This window comes from Ischnura elegans, chromosome 6 (assembly GCF_921293095.1).
Source record: "Ischnura elegans chromosome 6, ioIscEleg1.1, whole genome shotgun sequence".
NCBI lineage: Eukaryota > Metazoa > Arthropoda > Insecta > Odonata > Coenagrionidae > Ischnura > Ischnura elegans.
In genome coordinates, this window is record NC_060251.1 from 48,682,934 (window position 1) to 48,706,085 (window position 23,152).

The window sequence follows — 23,152 nt, forward strand, 5'->3', positions numbered from 1 at the left end:
TTGTTAAACGCGATTTTTTGCACGTGATGTCTGTTCCGTTGAAGATACCTAAGTCGTTCAAAAGTGTCCCATAAGATTACTGCCCTCGTGTTATAAGTGAACTGCAACCAAGTTAATATCATTTTTGGCACGTTTGAACACGGCTTCATGCCCGCACTCAGCTCCTACGTTGCATACGATATATTTTAAGGATTTATGCGTGAAAATATTACCTTGCTAACCTTAAATTTTAATACATGCTAAATCCATGGTTGATTAAGTTACTATGCAAAATTTTAATGCTGAAAATTACCAGTGTTTTTATTATTACTTTGACATGACATGACTCACTCATTCCTGTTCACCGTCACGGTTGTTCTGCTATATTTATTTTTCCTTCCCCTTCCAGGGGTAAAATCACGTCGCCGCGCGGTTACGCCCGTACTCGCAAGTTTATAAGCTTGCGTCATCGACTTTTTCACATTTTATAGGCCGTTTGGAGGATACCGTTGGAGTGTTCCCATAAAAACGTTGGGTATAGGGTTGCACTTTTATTACTTCATCCCCGCTGGCAGTAAAAGCCTGAGAGAATGTTCATACTTGAGTTTGTCGCTGGACATAAAACATTAAAAGCTCTCTTCGCCATTGTACCACCATGAATATGAAGATTTTGGAGGAGTTTTGCACGCTAAAAGCCGTTTTATTAATCATGAATTTCATTCCGCATTCATCTTTTTTTTCTACAAATTAATATTTTTGATTACATCAGCGTGACGAAGTATTGAACATCATGGAGGTCTTTCGAGAACTCAATCATAGCTGCTTCGTAATTTATAGTATTTGCTTTTTTGCTTGAACGCAACTCAACCTCACTTAACAATCGTAAATTATGAACTTTACACATTGCATTTTTTGGCTTCATTTTTTTCATTTCAAAGAGTATGTAGTCCGCATAGGTTCCCAGGTGTGTTAGTGTTTAATAACTATCAATTTTAGCAGAATTTTGATTGCTCATCGTACGACAACATGGAGCTAATGGTAGATTTAGCATTTATATGCAAATATTTATAATGTACTTCTCCATTGCCGTCCATCATGGATATGTTAATGTTTGAGTACCGCATATAGGATGAGACAAATTGAAATAGCGGAAAATGAATAGAGACAATCCGATGACTACTCATGAAGAATATATCATCTTTATTGTGTACGGATATAGAACCTAATCGTTCTTCATTGAGTTCTATTTGAACCATTTTATCTGATACGATTTTTTCGATATCAAATTATCTTAGCAAAGTTTCCTTTTTAATTTGATTGTTACCATTACAAATTATATATCATTTCAGGTAGTACAATCGAAATTGTGGGTTTCGATATACCTTAGCCAATACTATATTAATTTTGGCTGAACTATGGCTATCCCCCGGGTGAAAGTTTCCATTGTCGTCGACGTTCCGAAAAACGAGTGGGTTTCCGAAAGGTCCTCCTCATCATTCGCACCGAAACGTCGAGATCATACAATAATTAATACTCACTCAAAAAGACTCAATTTCATTAATAAAAACATAACGATCTCGAAACAGACTTGTAATGCGTCGTATTTCACCGCAGGGATTTGAAGTTGATCGTTGCGATCTTTTTCATGCTCCGGTCGAAAGAAGTAGCGAGGGAACTTCTCACTAATTCCACTCTGAGAAATGAGTTTCGGGATTTATGGCACTGGTAGTAGTTTAGGAAATCGGAGAGTTTTTCTTTGTTTCCAATCAATTTGAGAGCTGCAGCGCAGGGAGATACGAAATTAATACCCACCTATTCTCGGGATTTTATGCACCAGAAGGAAATTGGAGAGTGATAGCCGGTAGCAAAGGGAGTTTTATTTTTTTAGGAAAAATTTCAGCAGTGGCAACGGCAATAATTTTTAGATTGTTAAGTGCCGTTTTAAATCAGGATCGTGAGAGTAACGGAGTATTCTGCGGGTATAAAAAAAATAAAAAACCAATCCCTTTGATGGTGATACTGGTTGGGAGAGATGATAAAAAAAGAGTGAAAGTAGTTCGCTCATCGCCCCAGTTCGCTCAAGTTCCTCTGCTTTGCGTCGGACCGAAGTGTGTTGCCCTAGTGATGGAAAATCGGTACATCACCGGGCTTTTAAGCGGGTGAGATGTCCCACGTTAACTCCTCCACCAGCCCATGCATAAACCTTGAACGTAAAATATCCTCTCTCCCGATTTATTTTTCCTGTTCAATTTTTTTACCTCGTGTGGCCTCGTTTTTCCGAACCCCGAATCCATAACTGCGCGGTAGAGATAAAGAGAAACGGTTTTGTTTTTCGTCTTTCTTCCTCCTCCTCGAAAAAGGTCTCAGAGTTTACGAAAAACCCCGTGGGGTAAAAAATGTGGAACCCTCTTTCACCCGAATGGGTCGGCTCCCTGGTTCCGTGCCCTTTTCCCTTCAAGCACTACGTTTTCCTCCTCCTCCTGGGGAAGAGCTTCGGCTACTTCGAAATGTAGCGAACGAAACCACTGCTACGACATATCTTCGTTTTCAATGATTCAGGGATGCAAGAACAATTTCGTCACGCGGTGTTGGCTCGTTAATTTTCTAATGAAAAGCTAAATAAATCTGGCATTAACAATAGATCGATGTCATCATTATTCAAAGCTGCTAAAAAAATGCCGTTTGTTTGTCAATGCAGTCATAATCATCATAATCACTGGTAAATAATCCAAAGATTCTTTTATGCGTAACTCCACTCAATTTTCCCGTCGGTTCTTTTAAAATAATAAAAATCTTTTAAAACCTCCAAAATTCTTCTTATTTACCTGTTCCATATAATTTAGTCGAGTTCTTCTTTTACGTTGTTATCGTTCACCTGTATATAAAATATTTTCTTAGACCATCATCCTCTTAATAAAACCAATTGCGCTTTTCGTCTTCGTCTTAAGGTTTTCAAGGGAATTCTGTTTAACTATTCTTAGGACTTAAATTTTGAAAAAATAAATATTAGCGACATAAAATACTCAATGCACGATTTTTATGAAATTCACTATAAGATTTATGAAAAATATCATTATCTTATACGAATATCAGAGATACTGTGCGAAATTTTGGACGAAGTTTAACCATTTCCATGCTTTATAAGAAAATATGACATGTAATTGCTATAACATACATTTAAAATTTTAACATTTCGTTAAATTCGGTTAAAATTAAATCAAGTACTGTTTTATATTCCATATTCCTTACCCCGCCTTCCAATTCAAAGGTTGCGTGTCATTTTCAAGGAAGTTAGTCCCTTTATCCCTGATAACGATTCACAAGTTTTTTTCGAAAAGGTAAGTCGCTGAATACTAAATAAACTTGATTTATTGCAAATAGTATTTGATTCCTCATTTCTTCATGAATTCTTCACTTATCTAAACGACTGACGTAACCCATTCAATCTTAAAAATGTATTTGAAAATATTTTACCTGCATCAGCTGGATTCAATGGCGGCGGGTTTCCACCAAAATCTAAGGCCTTGGATTCGACCTCCGCCTAAGTAGGTAAACCCTAAGCATGGGAGCTTGTGATAGCACATTGTTATATCTTGATCTTGAGGCCTGCTATTTTCGGGAGTGTAAGAAATAAATAAAATTACCAGCCCACTCATCTGTCTACGTATTTATTAGTCGAGGTATCTACCAATGTATATATCAAATAATCTATATACCTATTTACCTATCGATCAAGGAGTCTATAATTCAATCTGTCTACATATATACATACCTACTTCTCCGTCTTCCTAACCCCTATCCACCTACTTCTCTTACCCATAATTATTCTGTTTCCGGGAGTGTGGAAAATAGATAAAAATTACCTGATTACTCGTTTGTCAATTTATCTAATTATCGAACTATGTACAATTTATCTACCTATCGATCTATGTACCCATCTGTCTACCTACTAATCTATCTACCTGATCATCCATCAAACAACCTACTTATTCATCTATTCATCTAGCTCGGGACCTCCGAGAGTCAAGCTATCGGTATCGAATGTATGTGGAAACGTTTTCGCCCAAGTGAGGTAAGGAATCGAGCGAGAAATATAACGCGGGAAAGGGATGTCAAGAGGTATAGGAAACAGGAAGGCAAGAATGGACCTACTCAGTCGGGGGATGGAGCGTGCTTGGGAGTGGACCTTTAACAATAACGGAAGGAAGGGAAGTGGAAATGGGGGTGCAGGGTTCTCCTTCTCGAAGGTGTGAGTTGCAGAAGCATCGGAAGGGGATAGGGGGAGCCGTCGAAAAAGTCGATACCTTCCGAATGCCATAGGGTGGCGGAAAAAGTAGGGAATGGGGACCTTCTGGTGAACTTGAGCGCCGAAGGAAACATATACATTTGTGTGTGTGTGAGTTCTTTGAATGGGTTCAGGAGAAGGAGTAAATGTTGATGTGGCGTCTATCTAGTGAGAAAAACGAGAGGGCAGATAGATAGAATCGGCCCTAAAGGGTCCTTTTCAAAGTGGGACTAGTCTGAGATAACAGTTTGGCCCTGGCCTTTTATTTGGCGTCGATAAGGTGCATTAATATAATTAAATGAGGCAAGTCGACAGGAAGGGGTTTAGTGAATAAATGCGAGGTGTAGTGGCTGCTCTTGGTCAAACTAATTTATCAATGCATGGGGTGTTTCATGAGGCAAAATATTTGTTTGAAGAGATTATCAGATAAATTGAGTTTATTTATTTATTTTTAAATCCTTTATTGGCAAATAAGGGGCTTTCTCAGGTCGAGATGAAATTTATTTGCATATTTTACGAGAGGAGCAACTATGGTAAGGGTTCTAGTAAGTAACATACGAGGTTTGATAGTAGTTTATGGTCAAACTCCTTCAACTACATGGATACATTGGGCATCTCAAGAGAAAAAACACACATTTCTCAAGATTTTTTAAAGTAACACTCTTATATGAAAGTTTTCATTTTAACCCTACGCCGATTTTTATTAATTATGAAGCTCTATTTTATTCATTGTTAAGCATCATAGTTTCATTTTTCCCACAATTTAAGCGTGCATAATTCTTGCTTGCGCTCATTTCTATTGAGTTTTAATAATTGGGTACTCTGGCTCACTTCACGCACGGGTGCGTAGAAAACTAAAGGAGCGAAACTACAGAGAAGCGAAGAAACGAAATGGTAGTATCCCAGTTGGCATTTCTTTCCAATGTATTCAATTGCATAAATATTTATTCTACTTCAACGGCAGCTCGAGTTGCGATTTTTCTTATGAATAAATATTTGCCACTTATATAGCAAACACATGATATTTCATTTTACCAATAGATTATATGATAGGCTCAACTCAGTTTCTTATTCAATTCACAGTTGAAAAGCGTGCATAAAAATATTGTGCAAAAATGCTGCGGAAAAATTCCAGAATATTTTACTCCATTCAAGGTAATGCGTTCGAAATAAATACGCTGATAGAGAAATGTCCTATAAAATTAAACAGGTTAAATTCTTTCGTGCCTTTAATATCTATCAGGAAAACGGAAAATTATTCCGTTGAAAATAACGCCAATATCAACTAATATGAGAAAGAAGCAGGGATTCCCAGTATTCCATTTCCACATTCACATCAATAGCTATTTTTAGAATATCTACAATTTGGGTGAATGATTCGTCACAGAAAAGAAAATATTTTTGCTGATGTCGAAGATTACTCACTGTTGAAATCCCTTGTAAGCCTCTTCATCATTTAATTGGGACGCAGTCAATAATTGGGGTTTCCACAAAGTTCGGAAGCCGAGGGACATAAAAAATATATTTAAAAAGATGTTTTCTTTCTAATTTGCTCCGCTGCCACCAAGGAATACCTTTAAAAAAACTGAACGGGATGGCATACCATTGGAATCAAACGTCCCAGCGTGACCCGAATTTCCCCCTGCATATTTCTGAAACTTATTCAAACGTTACGGGTAGCGCACACTGAAAATATCGCGCTCCATCGAGTCCCACGGTGCCGCCACCCTCGGCTGGTGGCCAAAGCTGGAAACTCTTTTCCCGCTATTTACCTGCCCCGATAATTTCTGAATGTTAGTTTTCCCATTACACTCTCGAGGATTACCTCCAAGGGTCTTATCCATTCCCTTACCCTTCCCGCCACTTCTATTCCCCACACCTTTACCGAATGCAATCAATCGTGTCATCGTAAATCTCACTTCGAAGGCTTGACAAATGGCGGGAGCTCCTCTTCTCTACCACCGCTATAAAATGGGGCTCAGTTTCGGTGTAGTTGAATGGGGGCAAAGCGCTTAAAATAGGTCTCTGGGAAATGGGTGCATGTTGGTGAACCCTCGAGGAGAGTTTTCCGAAGGAGCGGAGAAAATGCGTTGACGGTATAGGCTGAAATATCGGAGCACTTCAGTTCGTGTTGCTGTTTCCATATTTCAAATCAGTTTTAAGGGCATTTCATTTTGACTGTGTAATTCAAAATAAAAAATTTAATCCAAATATTTTAAATGCGTACAAAATATTTCATGAATGACATCCGAGTGTAGTAAAAGAAAATGTATGTATCGCAGATGGTTGAGAAGTAGACGACAACCTTTTTTAATTTTGAGGTTACTAATCATTTGCGTCGATAATGCCTTTTTAATATATTGGTTTTTTATTATATTTATTCCAAAAATAAGTTTTTTAAATAGTGATGTAATGATTAAGATTTTAGTTTTATCGTTGCCTCTAATTTTGGAACATCGAATTTCTTTCGATTATGAGATGTCCTGAATTGCATTCAGATCATACTTTAAATGAGTACTTGAGGATGAAACAGTTTTTAAACAGTGATCGATGTACACTAAATTATTTGGAATGAAATCTAACATTATTTTTAGTAGAGATATCATGGCAAACAATCGTTTTTATTCTTGTTAATGTTTTATAACTGAATTCATTCTATTCGCTCATTTTGAACGATTCGTTCACGAACGTCACACCCCCAATTCGCTCCCCCAAACGAACTAGTGGTCTCCCTCCTCGTTCCAATTGCTCCATTCCCATCTCCTCCGCTTCTGGTGTTTGGCGTCACCACTGTGTCGATTGATCAGCCGCGGGAGGATGGGTTATCCGTAACGGATGGCCTGATGGAAATTTCGGTACATTTAACTCCGAAAAGGCCTCCTCGGTGTAATACGAAATTCCGCAGCCGAGTAGGGAGAGGCGATCATTATAGGTGTCGTCACAGCGCTCGTATCTTGCTAAGTTTCTCTTCTTCTCTCCTCCTCGATGACTTCGAATACTTGGGCTCCGAGCACCTCTAAGCACCGAGTTTGCATAGCGGTGCATCGGAATATACAATTTAAATGGGGGATCGATCGAGTTTTTCAGAGCCCTTTTGCACTTTTCAGTCGCCGCTTTGGAAAATGTATGGCGTGCCGTTTTTATTTCCGTACTTCTTTACTCTCAAATTGATTTCAGGCCACCTCCATAAAAAATTTTATGAATTAATAGTGGCTGCTTCTGTTGTAAATGGCGAAAGTCAGTTAATCGTTTTTATTCCGAGTATTTTCATAGCATTTTATAGCATAGTTTCAAAGTTCGAAGATACATCCCGTGAAGATATTTTTATATTATCGGATAATTTTTGTCAGTTCTAATAAATTATTTATAAGAACTACAAAATAATTAATTCAATTGAAACATTTGCATTTGAACCACGCGGTGGTCGCTGTTCTAAATGGCGTTTGGATTGAGTACTAAGTAATCTACTGACACAGTTTTTTAAATTCTCGGTTAAATTTATTGATCTTCCAGGTAGCCTCTTTAAAATGAACATGCTATTTCATTCTTCGAAATTCATATAAGTGAGACCTGTCAAATAATAAGCTACTGCTTCATATATATTAGAATCGTATGAGAAAGCATCTCCGCATTATAAAGTTTGATTGATATCTATTAACTTTCCTATAGCAGAAATGGAATAGAATGACTTACTATCATTATATTTAGCGCTATAGATACACGTATATAACTATACTGAGCTATAAATTGGAAGACAGCCTTTGAAAATCTTTCAGAGATTTGTAAGGCAAAAACTACGATTATATTTCACTTTGTTTTTAAATGGATATCCAGGAGTCAATTTTCCATGAATTCATGAAGCTTCTCCAATATGTGCATTAAATATCATTAAAATACCCTAAGTGTTTCTTCTATAGAGTAGATTTACTTAATTAATATCGTTTCATTCGATTTTGTTTTCTTTTATGTAATAACTGGTGAACATATAAATGGGTTGTTCTCCTGCTTTAAACAACTTATCTAAACATTTTTCATGTTAAAATTAATATATAACGTGTCTGAGCACAGCTAAGTAGCTTTATCCACCGCTGCGGTAAAATATTCTTAAATTTCTGATAATTTTTCGATGCAGGATATTCGTACGCAGTGATTTAAAATTCCTTCCATCAGTTACTGTCATTACGGCGCAGTAATTTATTAAAGACATGAAAAAATTGAAATTTATTGGATGTATAATTACGAATATTGTGAGTGCAATATTTCGTAACTCTTAATAGCAATTGAATTTTTATTTTTTAATGTAAGTGCCATGACGTGTTTATCGAGATCTTCATGTAATAGAATTGTGATAGATATGTGTCATGCAATTCAAATAGCACTCGTGCAATTCATATCACTAGTTAAAATTATTTCTCTATCTTTGACGTGTTTCGTGTGATCGAACGCTTTGAGTTTCACGAAACGTGAAATAAATGCTGATAGAGTCCCTGGTCATACGTTGAAATATTACTATTTTACCGTGAATTACGTGTTATACCAGCGATGACAAGTAATTGGAATCCGGGAAAGTATCTTGTTCGACCATTTATCTTTTGAGTAACCTCAAAATGTGACACCCAGATAATTTGAAACGGGTCTGAAGTTAGCAAACCGAAGTCTCTCGGTAAAATAATTACTCTTACACGAATGGCAGGATTTCCAAATTTGAGGGAATTATAAATGGCCCTCGTTTCAACCATCTCTGCTGTGCTAGTTGTCGTGGCTTTCTTTTGAAATTGGATATTGTACCACTCGCCGGGAGCGTGACGATTTTGGTCCATGAAGAGTAAACGGACGAGAGAAAAGATGATAGAGTAATTCATTAAAGTTCTGCTTCGTCGGTTTAGATTAATTCCGCTGTTAGTGTGGGGTTAATACCGCCAATGAACAGGCCTCAATGACAACCGCTTTGTAATGAATTTCGTTTATTAATCCGATGAATCACTTTTGAATGACATTAAATTACCTCTACTCGACGATAAAATTGACGGACGATTGGTAATGGTTCAACTGAATGGTTTATTTCCTATTTCGAAAAAGCAGCTATGATGCAGTTTTTATTTAATGGCTCGTCAAGTGTCAGATATATTTTCCACCAAATTGCCGCAAAATTCATTAACCGAGACGAAATTGGAATAGAAATGAGAAATTAATATCATGTCGTATTCAATTACAGTGCCAGTGATTGATTCTTTATTTTTTATTTTTTTAGAATTATCGAATCCTCTACTTTTTTGTGGTTTCTCAATTTTTCTGTGTAATTGCCTAAGAAGTTATCATATTTCTATTTTCCTGGCATGTCGCCCCATGCGTCCCTTCTTTTTTTAGTATTCTACTAAGGACTTAAGGATTAGAATTATTTAGAATTCTTTTCGGGATATTAACATCATTTCCACCTCCCTATACAAACTCGAGACTGAAAGAAGCCCAAAGGCGTTTTTCATTTGCGCAAGCTCAAAAGTTGGTAGTCGCGTAACCCAGCATCAATGAAGACCATGCCATTCAATTGGGAGATGGAAAAATTCTTTGGCACTCACAGCGCTACTGGAATCATATACTTGAGGAAGTCATCAGAATCTCCTTAATACAAAAAAAATCGTGATAATGGCTTTCATTTGAGCAATACGTGAACAACTAACGTTAGTTTCACATATCTAAAGAACAAAAATTTTTCAAAATCAAATTAGGAGCTTTCGCCAATTCAAGGATACCTTAAATTAATAGCTGGGCCAAAACAATATCGATTCCATTCAGGGTGAAATCTGACACCGTGAGGTTAACACGCCTTATAAATGGGAAGCAAGTCGTTTTCTGAAACGCATAGGAAGGCGGATATGAAGTCAACATCCTGGCGAAGAGCCCGATAATAATTCTACAAAACCGAAAAATTCCGAAAAAACCTAAATCTTGAAGATTCTATGATTATCGCGTATCTTTGTTTCGCTTATCCGAATAAAAATAGCTAACTATGAGAGTTCTGTTGGAATCTTATTTAAGATATTAAAATAAATCATTGAAGATTGGCAAGCATATCGATCACTCCGTAGCTTCGTGTGACATTCACATTTATGAAATGAATGTACTGAACACACTGTTAGCTGCAGCGTGTCGTAGCTAACGCCGGTAAATATTTTCAATAAAAATTCAGTCTGACACACACAGAATAAGATACCAGTAATTCAAACTTGTTTTACCTTAAATATCCACAAATATTCGCTCATTTGTCTACTGGCACAACCCGCATGAAAATGTATCATGTCAACTTTATGTAAATATTTGTGCCCTGGGACCGTACGAATTATGCAGAGATTTTTTTAGTAGAGAAGCATTCAAAATACTATAATACTGTACCGCATTCCATCATTACAACGTTATTATTTACTAAATATGGAGAGAAAAACGTCTCCATACCGAAAAAAGACACTTTAATTTAAGAATGGTGATGGATATTAGTAAATATTTAAATAGCAAACAACAATAGTAATAAATATCGTAGAGTATAGAGTAAAGACTTGAAAAACTTCGATAATGGTATCCTAAAACCCACTGGACTAATGGGTGTTACAAGTCTACAGCTAAACGTGTGTTCAGCGCATAAAAGTCATAAATGTGAATTTCGCACAAAGCTACGGAGTAATTTTGAATAATGCTATTAACCCGGTAACGTCTGAATTGAAAGGTTTCTGTGATTTTTCGGTGATCATGTATCTAAATATCAATGAAATTCTGAGTCATTAGGTACAAATTTTATTCTGTTACCACTAATAATTACGCCTTACCGGTACCATATGCTACCACAAAAATTTTTTGCATCATAACATCCCAAATATTAGTCTCACATCAAATAACCATGCTTCACATGAGATATACATGTTTTAGCAACCATAATTACTTTTAAAAACCTTAGTATTAACAATACATAAGACGTAAGTAAAGAAAATCGAAATGCTTGCTCCAAAACTTCCGTTTTTATGGGCTAGTTGATAATTCTCAATTTTCAAACGGCTCTAAAAACGTTAATTGCAACTTTAAAATTGCAAACGTTTCGGGAAAATGTTATTTAAAACATCTTATCAATTTAAACCTCTCAAAAATCCTAATAAATTACAGAAAATGGCAAAAAAGCTACGTTTAGCACTGCACTATCAGCTGGTACCATTTGGTACCGCTAGGCGATAACGGGTTAATGCTTACTAATTTTCAATGGTTACTTTAAATTTATTAAATAAGATTCCAAATGGTCCACCTAAATCCCACCGGACTAACGAAGGACTTAATAAGTATAAATCACCTGCGTTATCAATTGGAAGATTTATTTTCTCGAAGAGAAATGCGGCAACGATTACGTGACACGTCGACCATTTCCTATCGGGTTGTTTAATCTATGGAGATTTGTTGCGGTCAAAAAAGTCACCTTTATTTACTACCTCTCCGATACATCTTTTCTGGGTAAGAAATAAAATCGAGAAAAAAACCTCGAGATTTTTCACCTCCTTTGAAAATGTGTGATCAGATAAAAAAAATAAACAAATCAATTCACTCGGTAGACAGTGATAGAACTTGGATGGTGGCGTAGGGCTGTACCTCGAGTGCTGGTATCGAATTCTTAGGGTTTGAGCGCGAATTCCTATCCTCTCTGAGATTTTATTTATCGGAAATCCGATACCTTCCTAAAGGCCAATAAATGGGATTGCTCTTGAATGGCAGTATTGCGTTTGTCGTATAAATCCTAGGTGCACGTACGTCAGACGAATCCTAGTCCTACCAACGGCGTGAAACGGTTTTTCTTCGGAAGTATAGCTACCGAGAATAAGAAAAATTTTAGTACGCAGCACATAGGGCTTTAAAGTTCAAGGCTTTGAATCAACGTCCATCACGAGTATTTCAGGCGATAACTTGGGAATAACGAATTTGGAACGAACGGAAACATAAAGAACGTGGACTTCTATCCGATAGAAAAAAATACTTATTTGTTTAAAATAGTAAGTATGTCTATCAAAACCCGTTAGGTACATTACATTATTTCCTCGCGCCTACTGATGCCTTCATTCATTTTATCAATGGCCCACTCACAGGATAAGAGGTGTGAATTTCGTTCAACAGAGGCGGCACAGTGCCGAGAGCCACAGAGCCGTAATACGAAAAAGCCAGATAAATGTCCACTATAGTCTTTTTTAATAGACACTTATGAAGGAGCGTAAATGCTGGTGGCAGCGGGGTAAAGTCTGCCTGCCTGCCAAACATGAGGTCACAAGTTCGAGTCCCACCTGGGTAGGTTTCGTCTATCCTGGGCATGGTTGTTAGTGTACGTGTGATTGTTGAATTTGTTAGACATCCCGATGTAAAGTGGCCAATATGAGCTGTATTCGGTGGTTTGGGATTAAGGTTAAAATTTTAAAAAACATTAAATAATCACCGATTATAGATTTATACTCCATTTTACATAACTGAGACCCGTTGATGAGGTACAGCATCCCAATCATGACCATTTTTTCATATCAAGGCGCGACCTTGTTTTTCTTCGAAAATGCTTGAATTTAGGCAGGTGGTGTTGCGTTGGTATGTTTTTCACGGAAACGCAATATTCCTATGAACTGGTGCTTTGCCTATATTTCTCATGAATTTTCAAATTCTTGGCTCTCATCCGTCTGGTTTTGCAACGAAAAATGGCATGCTCGTTTTTCACGTGAAATTTGAAATCGGCATTATATTTCGTTTACGAAATATTTTACTCGGAAAATTTATATCCAAGAGTAAAGTATGCCGCGGCGTAGGCTTTCCACTCCTTGGTGTTTGATTGAGCAGATATTTTTCATATTTTTCCGGAATTCTGCAGCGAAATTGAGCCATTATTTTATTTTGGCCCATTGAAACATTCCGAGTCAGTAAAAGAATATTTTTGAAATATCCAATATGAATCTGTCAAATCTAACATGTTATTCATGCAACATTCAGGTGCATGCACCCCTTTCATTATCCTCTCAGTAAAACTATTCGCCGTGAAAAGTGGTTATTTCCATGAATGTGTACCACATTCCCAGGCTTCACTTCATGGAACCAAATTATCACATTAGGAAGTGACTATATTTCTTATTATCCACAGATTTTTTTTATTCGACCACCTATGTTTCAAATCTTTGCCTTGATAATGACTTTTAACGAGTTAGAACCTAGTTGGGTAACTGAAACATTTGGTATGGAACACATCCAAGTAAAGATATTTCCACATATCACTGTTTTCTTTTTCAATTTTAATGTTAAATCGAAACTTGAAGCTTGTACAAGGTGGAAAGTCTCCACATTAGCAATTAAAAACACTTCGTTACTTCTACAATTTATTTACAAATTATTACCGTTTTCGGCTGTTATACCATTATCACCATATCCTTATGACCATTATCATGATGACTACTCCCTCATCATGATAATGATTATTCCATTGTCATGATAATGGCGAAACCGGGAAAACGTAGTAGTTTTGAAACAAATTGCGAAAGAAGCGATGTGTCTTTCCTTAGTAAGTTTAATGTTCATTAATTTCCCAGGACGAAATCATTGGGCGTTAGTACAACTAGGTAATTATCAATAATAATAATAAAAGTAACAGAAGCAGGCGTTATGTAGTGGAATGACATTCTAAGTATTTTAAAAAATAACACGAAGATGGCAATATTCCACAAGTTTATTGTCTGTACTACGCGTTTCGACCGTTAGGACCGTACTTGATAATGACCTAACGGTCGAAACGCGTGGTACAGACAATAAACTTGTGGAATATTGCCATCTTCGTGCTATTTTTTAAAATAGATAATTATCGTTTCGAGGCGACCGGAACGCGATGCTCGTCTTCTTTCTCTTGGCCTTTCACGCAATTTCCCCCGGCACGTTTCCACTGCCCTTCCAATCTTGTGCATGCAAACGACCCGAGTTGCGAATCGCCTCTCACCAATAACTAGGGAAATTATGCGACAGAATGTGGCTCGGAGGGGGACCATATTCTAATTTGCCCCGGCTTGTATGTGCGCCTGACGGTACTAGTTCCATTCCATTTGAGCCGATGGCTGGGATTTCCCCCCGGCATGCAACCAACCGTCGCGGGTGGTTATCTATTTCCTCTTGGCCCGGAGGACGAGTCCGAATCGATACGTGTTGCGCGAGCGGCAAAAATGTAATTTACGGAGAAGTGAGGTGCCCATGCATGGTGAACTGTAGCTCAATACTACCAATGCGGACTTAACTCTTGTTTATTCAGATGCATGCATTTATGGGGAAACGCATCCTCGGTAAACTTTTATGTTACCTATATGTCGGTATATTCAATAGTAGGAATTATAACGGTATTTGTCATCCCTACTCAAACAATTGCACTGCATTTCAAAGAATTTATTATTGATGAAATATCAGGCGTATATATGATAAATATAGAATGACAAGATTAAATATAGAAGATAACTAGGTCATATGCCTGATCACCATCACCAACATTACATCAATCGACTACCAACACAGCCATAACTGTTGCATGCTCATGTAGGTATATCTGGTATAAAGCGACCTAGATGAAACATAACTTTATTTTGCTTGTAAACTTATATTTCTCAGGAATATTTATGACAATACTCATAAGTTCGGGCTAAAACAATAAATCATACTTTAATTACGTGGAGTTGGTCACTCATCTTAGGGTACTTGGTTCGAATCTTGCGTGAAGTCTTCGACACCACCAAACAAAAATCATCGAAGTGAGAAACGACTAAGGGAAAGGCCAGTACCCTGAGTACCCTGAGTATCCACCCTGTATATACCCTGTGCAATCACACGATCCTGAATGAATTATTGATGAAATATCAGGCTCGTAATTAACAAATACTTACTCCCATAGTTAATTATACCCTAGATGGTATTTGGCCTCTTCAAATGTCTGCTTCAAAGCCTCAGATCATCTGCATCCTCCTCACTGACTCTCACTCTCCTCATATCAATGATTACATCATCCTTCCATACTTTTTTTGCCTTCCCGCAGATCGTCTTTCATCAGGGTTTTCTGTGCAGACTTGTTTTAATAGGGTCTCTTTCTCTCATCTCATAACGTGCCCTGTATCGAATATTATTTAAATAAGTACGTAGAATATGCTGTAGGCTTTGCGTAAAAAAATTGAGAATTATAAACAAAAAATTCGCCATCCTAAGATAAAAAAATGCAATTTATCAACAAGTGAGTTCTCCATGCGAGCTGGACTATGGCGTCCCATTGGAATACCAGTACAACCGTAATCCGTATTTAATGTGATACTTACGTATACATGCGAAAAATTAGCCTTCGGATGAAAATTTAGCTGGAAATTGTGTGCCTATAGTCGAAATGAATATTATGATCTTCCTTTTAATAGGCCCTCTGACAATGCAATTATCTTGCTGTACAGCTATGTGGTTGAAGATAAATTCAAATTGAATTTTAAAGCAAATAAAAAGGTAATCGTCGGATTTCACTCCACAAAATAGAAAATTGCATCACATGCTTGATTGCATTGAAATTGAATAATTTAAAACCTGATATGCGCCATCCTTAGCATGAGAGAAAATATAATTTTCACTGTAACACAACCAAACTACTCGACTACAAACACAACCACCACACTGGTTGATTACGGCATTTGTAAATGAGACAAGTTTTATCAATAATTTTCTTAAAACCTCGATTTCTTCCCAACACTTTCACCAATATAAGTTTTAATTTTTGAATCTTTTGTAATGCTTGCAGTAGATAGGTAATTTGGATCGATAAAATTTAGTTAAAAGTTTTAATTAGACGTATTTGTCTTTTTTACAGTTAGGAATAGAGGCAATAGTTTCACATTATTTCTCCTGAAACTTTATTCATTTCACCACAGCTTTTTGGCAATTAACTGGGCCTAAATCCCACTGTTTGCCTCATTAGCTACGTGCCTTGAATCTTTCATGCAGCATTTCGCATATTTCTGCCCGACCATTTTTACCCCTCGCCGTTGTAGTTAAGCATGTTAATGCCCGAAAATTGCCAGATCTATGATGGTGCATATTCCGGATAGGGATGCACGTTGCGAACGACAAACCGGGACAAAAAAAGAAATCATCTCTTTAAGCGCAAAAAAAAAAAAAAGCGAACGGCTTCCCTTCCATGGGACCGCGCAACGCAGTTTTTTGCGGCCAAAATTTTCGCTGCGCAGTACATTTAAATGAGCGCTTCGCGCCGCTTTTGTTTTTTCACGCAATTCCGCCGCGGCGCCCGTGACTATGTTTGTTTTAATCTCGTCCAGTTTGGCAAAATATCGCTCCCTCGCCGTGGATGAGTATTTTTGTTACGCTTCGCCGTCTAAAAACGTATAACCGTATGAATTGTTCGTCGTGATTTACATTTTTTGGGGGGGACCCAGATGTTTTGAGCCGCATTACGTATTCAGGCCGATATTCTCAATTTCCCGGGCCTTAATTAAAGACCGTCCCGGTGCAAAAAATGTTTCATTTTTTTCCGCATCTTAATCTTTTGGGTGAGTGAAAGACATTCCCTTGAATTTAGCGTCCGCAAACCATTAACTTACACAAGCTATGAGATATGAATGTCAGTCTTTTCGGTACATAACGGCTTCGGATAATCTTACATACCATTGTATGGACGTACACAGTACATTCAGGAATGTGGATAAGTTCTTTAAGGTACGCTTTACTGTTCCTCTTTCGGGAAGTCCAAAAAGAATAATATCCGAAGAAGTTTATTACACAGATATCCAAAGTGTGATGGCATGGGATTTTTCCATATTGAAATAAACACTTCAAACACAAGTAATTTTCCATGATTATAAAATGTTTATTACAACGTAGGTTTCAATTTAAATACATCATCTTCAAGGTTCTTGTACCTTTAAGGTGATGTAGTATCACTGAAACCTAGGTTGTAATAAAAATTTTATAATCTTAATCTTTTGGGTGAGTGAAAGGTATTCACTTGAATTTAGCAAACTATTTACTTACGCAAGCTATGAGATATGGATGTATATCTTTCTGGGACATATAAGACAAACAGGAGGTCGCGGATTCGAATCCCGCATGGTTAACTTACCCCTATCCAGGGCATGGTTGTTTGTGTACGTTAAACTGTTGCATGTTGATAAACCCGATGTAAAAGGCCGTATGGAGCTGTTTTCGGCGATATGGAAATAAATAACAAAATAAACAATCGTGGAAAATTGCAAGTAGTTATTTAAATAAGTCTTTAAGGGTTTACATGTGACCATGAACTACCTTGATGACCCACTTTATAGAGACGATGGGCCACTCGTCGATGGGTCCTCGGTTGAACTCCCGGTGAGAAAACTGCTTGTTCAAAGTTCAAGGTGCTGGGAAAGGATCTAGCCTCCCTACCATAAATATGTGATTTATATACGCCTGTACCTTAGCTAGGAATGAGTTTTTCCCTTATCTATACAAACCAACTTTGGTTAAGTAAGAATGAAAGCATTTAGCTATCTCATATTATTTAAAAATTCTTCGCCAGAAGATGAGGTGCGAACGCCTGTTTTTGGAATCATAACTCAGGAGATTTAAACGCCAGGTTAAAATAACAGTTGGAATACTAATTTATAGCCGTACTTAAAAAATTTAGTTATGTTATATTAGGGTGACTTAGTTATCAGTGATTTTAACCATATAAACGAGCAGGCATAGCTTTGAGAAAAGTAAATTACTCTTTTAACTAAATTGAGAAGAAAATGTTCATATAACATTATATTTTGGCATCCACGGTTGCACTTCACCTAAGCTATTTATTAGGGATAGCAATAAAGTGACCTTATTATTCATCATCAACCTTTTTCAATAATTATTTGTAGCTGGTACCCTTAGATTGTGTCGACGGCAGTCTTGGTTTAAGTATTACCGGCAAAGCTGCGCTGAGCAATGTGAAAAGTACTTAGTTAAGACATTTATTCATATCAATCTTTGGAAACCTTGAAAAAGTATGAATATTTTTTATAATGTTCCACAAAAATATAATTTGTTGAAAATTTTGAAAACGATCCTCCTCCTTTTTTCATTGTGATATTAGATGTAATTACAAAACAATCAGCGTCGATAAAAAGCAAAGATATTGCAAATGAAATATGATGATAAAGCACCTAACATCCTAATCATTATAAATGTATATATTTTTCACTTTAGCTGTTTTGGGTAACCAATAAGTAAGGGTGGATGATGCTTAATACCAATGAAGCTGATCTTTATGTCTTGAGCATCATTCACACTGTGATCGTTATTTTTTCGTCTTTTGTTTCGAGAATTAGGCACGTGATTCATTTTACTAAGCGAGTACACTCTGATTAGAATCTTTTTTTATTCCATCTAGCGATCCAATTTTCATCTCCTCCTATCCTCACGTACCGAACATTCACCCTCCAACGCTGATTAGGGTGTATCCAATTTCCACGCGCAGTTTCTTGTTCACTTTTGCAACACAGAGCGTTTTTTTATCACCTTTGGTCCATTTCACCATCTCTTGGTCCATCGCACCTTCTCTTAGCTCCTCCCTACTTTTATTTCCAGGACATCATCTACTCCTTCTAGTAATCACGTAGATTTTTGTTCTGCGTAGGTCTGAACGAATGAATATAAGAATTATGGCTTGAATGAACAAAGAGCAGTTACAAAACTTACTTCTGCTATCACAAAACGTCAGCGTCCAATAACTAAACTGTGTTTGCCCAAAATTTGTACCATTTTGTTACTTAATAATTCTTAGAGCTACCAAAAAAATAATTTTTGCCTATTGTCCAAAATAATTTATTTATTTCAATAAACTTCATTTGGCTTTTCATTTTTCTTTCAAGTTGGCTTACCAATTCCTTCAAGTATTGAGAGATATTCACGATTATTTTTCAGCAGAAATTCTAATTATTTTCAACGCCGTTCTTGCGACTGCTTTGAGTCTAAGAATATGAAAATAATTTGACATTCTAAAAGTATTGTTCACCCACACCTAGAAATCCTATGAAACATTTAATATGGTGGATTAGCGAAACATTGTCCTAAGTTCTGCTGAAACTTTCACTTTGAAAGTGATCTGACAGTGTAGGTTCATAGGTTATTTAATGATTAAAAAACTCGTTTGTTGAGTCCACTGCTTTGTTACGTAGATATAGTCGCCGGCTCATTATACACTGAAAATGGTGCACTAAAAGTTGATTTAACACCTCGCTATTTTCATTAGTCTTTGAATCATTTTTATGGGAGTTATCCGTGTGTTATATTGCCCATAAATTTCAGGAAAAAATTAATGATGTGACGTATGCAACATCAGCAAAAAAAACCTTGACACGCTGTTGTCTTGTAACTCCATCGGGAGTTATGTGCTTTAAAATGCTTCTCTGAAAAGATGAAAAACTCGTTATAATTGACACTGGCCATTTAAACCGACTAAAGGTAATGAAAGTAATCAGTCTGTAGGGGCACGTAACTGATAACTAAAACAAATCTTTCCTATTCCGAATTCACTGCTTCACTGCACTTAACTAGTCGCCAACTCGTTGCACGCTCCATTTGGACGCAGAAAGATTTAGCAAATTAAAATTAGAGCATGTCCCAAGCCCGAAATGTAGGCAAAATGTGCATGAACATGGAAATGAAGCAAATGAGCTGGTTCGTTGCGTGGAATGGCTCGGGATGTCAGCTATATCATTCCCCGAATGTAATCACAGATAATTCCGATGCAGAAGCTATGGCCACTCACTCTCATCGAATTTCCGGTATGTGTGTTTGGCAGCTGCTAATTACCCCATGCGATTGCACATCAGCGTGCCGGCTATATTTATTGATAATGCCTATTGGCTGCTCCATTAATAGCGGGACACGTGTCTGAACCGATATTTAACGAATATGAAGTGGGCTCTTTATCTCGTTGTTAACGGTAAACATATCTTCAATGGTCTCGTGTGTTCATTGTATCTATCACAACCACGAGTTTTTTTCCGCAATGAAGACTATATCAGGGCGTGATTCAGTAAGTTGGTAGTACTTGAATACAGACTAAAATAGAGAAACTGTAAAACATCAGCGCATAATTTTTCTGTTCGTAACCGCACAAGGAATGCTGATTGTAATACTTTTTCTAATTAAATTGTAGCGTATTTCGACGCATCCATCTTTGATTGTTGATTCAACAATTTATATGAACTCTTGAGTAGGAGCTTGGGTACGACTCACTTTTAAATACTATAGAAATTTACCTTTTCCTCGTTATTGTCATTTCTTCACAATAGGACATGATGTGCTTTATTATTTCTAAAAGTACTGTCCCGGTAATCGATAGAATGGTTACGTTGACAATGAATCGTTTGATAGAACCGAGGAATTTAGGACGCTTTTGAATGTAAAACACGTCATGAAATAGCATAAAGGAAATATTTCATTCTCAGAAACTGTGGGATGATGACTCGTATCATGTCGAAAAAAACGTTGGAGATGGTGCAAATAAAGAATGAAATCCATTGCTGTATTTTGTGGTTGGCACAATATGATTTTTATGATAGCATAAAAAGGTAGAAGTAATTGTTTTAAATAAGTAAATATGCGACAGTGTATGAAGTAGTCGATGAAAATTATTTGATGCTAGTTTCATATTTCCTTTCCATTTTTCACCACTAGTACTTCGCAAATTATCTTCCATCAAATTCACCATGGATATCGCATCCAGTAACCTTGATAATTAACCACTCATAAACTGAACATTCGGTTATGTTCGCCTAGATACCATAGTCCATTTTAAGTCCATCATGCTTTTTGTTACGCCAAAAAGTTGTCTTTTGAAATACACGAAAGTATGTCTTTCGCAGAAATAAAACATATCTACCGTTCCTCGCGAAAATAACCAAATCTATTTGGTTGCTTACCTTGTGAGAACGCGAATGAAAAATATTTAAATTCCCTAGTAGACATGAGCTAGTTAAATTATAATTTATTAATTTTACCCCTGAAAATTTTTCGGGTTATCTTCTGCGTCATTTGGATTAGAGTTTCACTGGCTATCTTGTCAGCGTCTTCAGGTTGAATATTATCTACAAGCAACTAACTCGGAAGAAAACCCGAGAAAAAATGCATAGATCAAACCATTACCGCGGCAAACTTCGTTTTTTGTATAAATTTATAATTTTTTAGCAAACTCTGTGTAATGTTCGGATGATTCCTAAATGATATTATTTAGTCTAAGGCTACGCAAAAGGGCCTTGGAATATACAAATAATTTCTGAATGAATCAAATATACTATCATTTCTTGGAAACATAACACTTACGCCGAATTGTAGATCCTTTAATCGCATTAGTTGGCGCCTTTACGATCCACCTGCCCATCCCCGAGACAAGAGTCTATCGTACAATTGTCTACTTCATGAGAATTTTCCATGGCAATTAAATACGCCAGCGGCCAGGCAGCGGAGCGTATAGATGGGTCACGCCATCCGCTACGCTACACTGCCTTCGTCCGCGCCTCCCCTCCCCCACCTTCCTCACTCCCCCACCTCTCGGAGAGCGTTCAAGATTCCACACAACACCCAATCTCAAATCCCTTGTGTTGCTATTGCTCAAAGGCTTACCTGTAGCACTCATGCACTTGTAATCTGGCTCCTAGATTTTCGCGCATGCGTATTTTCGACAGCTCATAATTGCTTGAAATTTTTGAGTGCGGTAATGTGGTCAAAACACTCTCCAAAACCGTGTAAAAATAGTAAATAACACCAAGACATAGGTACCAAAAATAGTGTAAAATTGCAAAATATATGAAATCGGAACATTTTTATAGCGAAAATCAAGAATCCCTCATAATGGAAAATTGAACACTACTACTATCCTAGATTTATTCATAGTTGGTATTATTTTCCGAGTCAATGTAGTGCAGACAGCAATCGTGACTATTACCATTACAAATCTTTCAAGTTTGCCAAAGTCCTGGATTATTCCTTAATCCATGATAAGTATCTAATACAAGAATTCGGTCTAGCTAATTCATTTTTCAATTGAAATTTTTAAAAAATAATACTTCGATGCTTAAGTAAATCAAATGCATCGAACTCGAGATTAATATTAGACTTGAGAGAATTTTCCTGTGCATAAAGCCACTTTCAAGACACCTATTCAACGCTATTGGTCATTTAGTTACTTTGCTTAAATTATTGCGAGTATTTTATTATTTTGGTATTATCCTGAAATACGAATTTGTATGTTAGAATTTGGTAAAGGTAAACAGACCTTCTACTCTATAGTGCACCAACGTTGCCGCGTAGTTTGCTGGTCTTGGAATAAGTGGTGCGCACTTGGCCAAAACATATTGCCCATACCGCCAGCAGTTTCGCGAAATTGATAGCCGCTGTTGTATCGTAAACTTTTTTCACGAAAATCTTCTCTCTAATTTTAGGTTGATGTTCCTCAGAAAACTTTTACTTTTCTTGAGATATTTTTTAAGATAGCTCGTAGCCCCTGAGGCCAGTAGTATTTCAGTGTTATCAGGATAAGCAACACTAAATTTCAGTTTGCAAAAATTATTTCAGGGTAAAAATGAAGTCAAAAACCAGAAAACTGTGGAAGTTTCACGGTAAATATACTATCTTTAAACTCATCTGAATTGTTGAGGCGTGGTAGAATTTCATTTTAAGTTAGGAAAAGTAGCAACCTTGTCTACCAAAACTTAACATTTAATCGTCGACTAGTTTCAGTACGCTGTGTCATTTTCAAGACTAGTAGTACCAAACATAATGATTCTTGGTTGTCTACCTGGCCGGGTGGTAGTTACAGTCGGGTGCTACCCTCCACTAACCCCGCCCAACCGCAAC

At 37.0% G+C, this 23,152-nt stretch overlaps 1 protein-coding gene across 1 annotated transcript in view; it reads left to right on the top strand.

The window, feature by feature from the left end:
* LOC124161366 (uncharacterized PE-PGRS family protein PE_PGRS54-like) overlaps positions 1-23,152 on the top strand; it is a 116,835-nt gene that overhangs the window by 1,035 nt on the left and 92,648 nt on the right. The window lies entirely within an intron of this gene.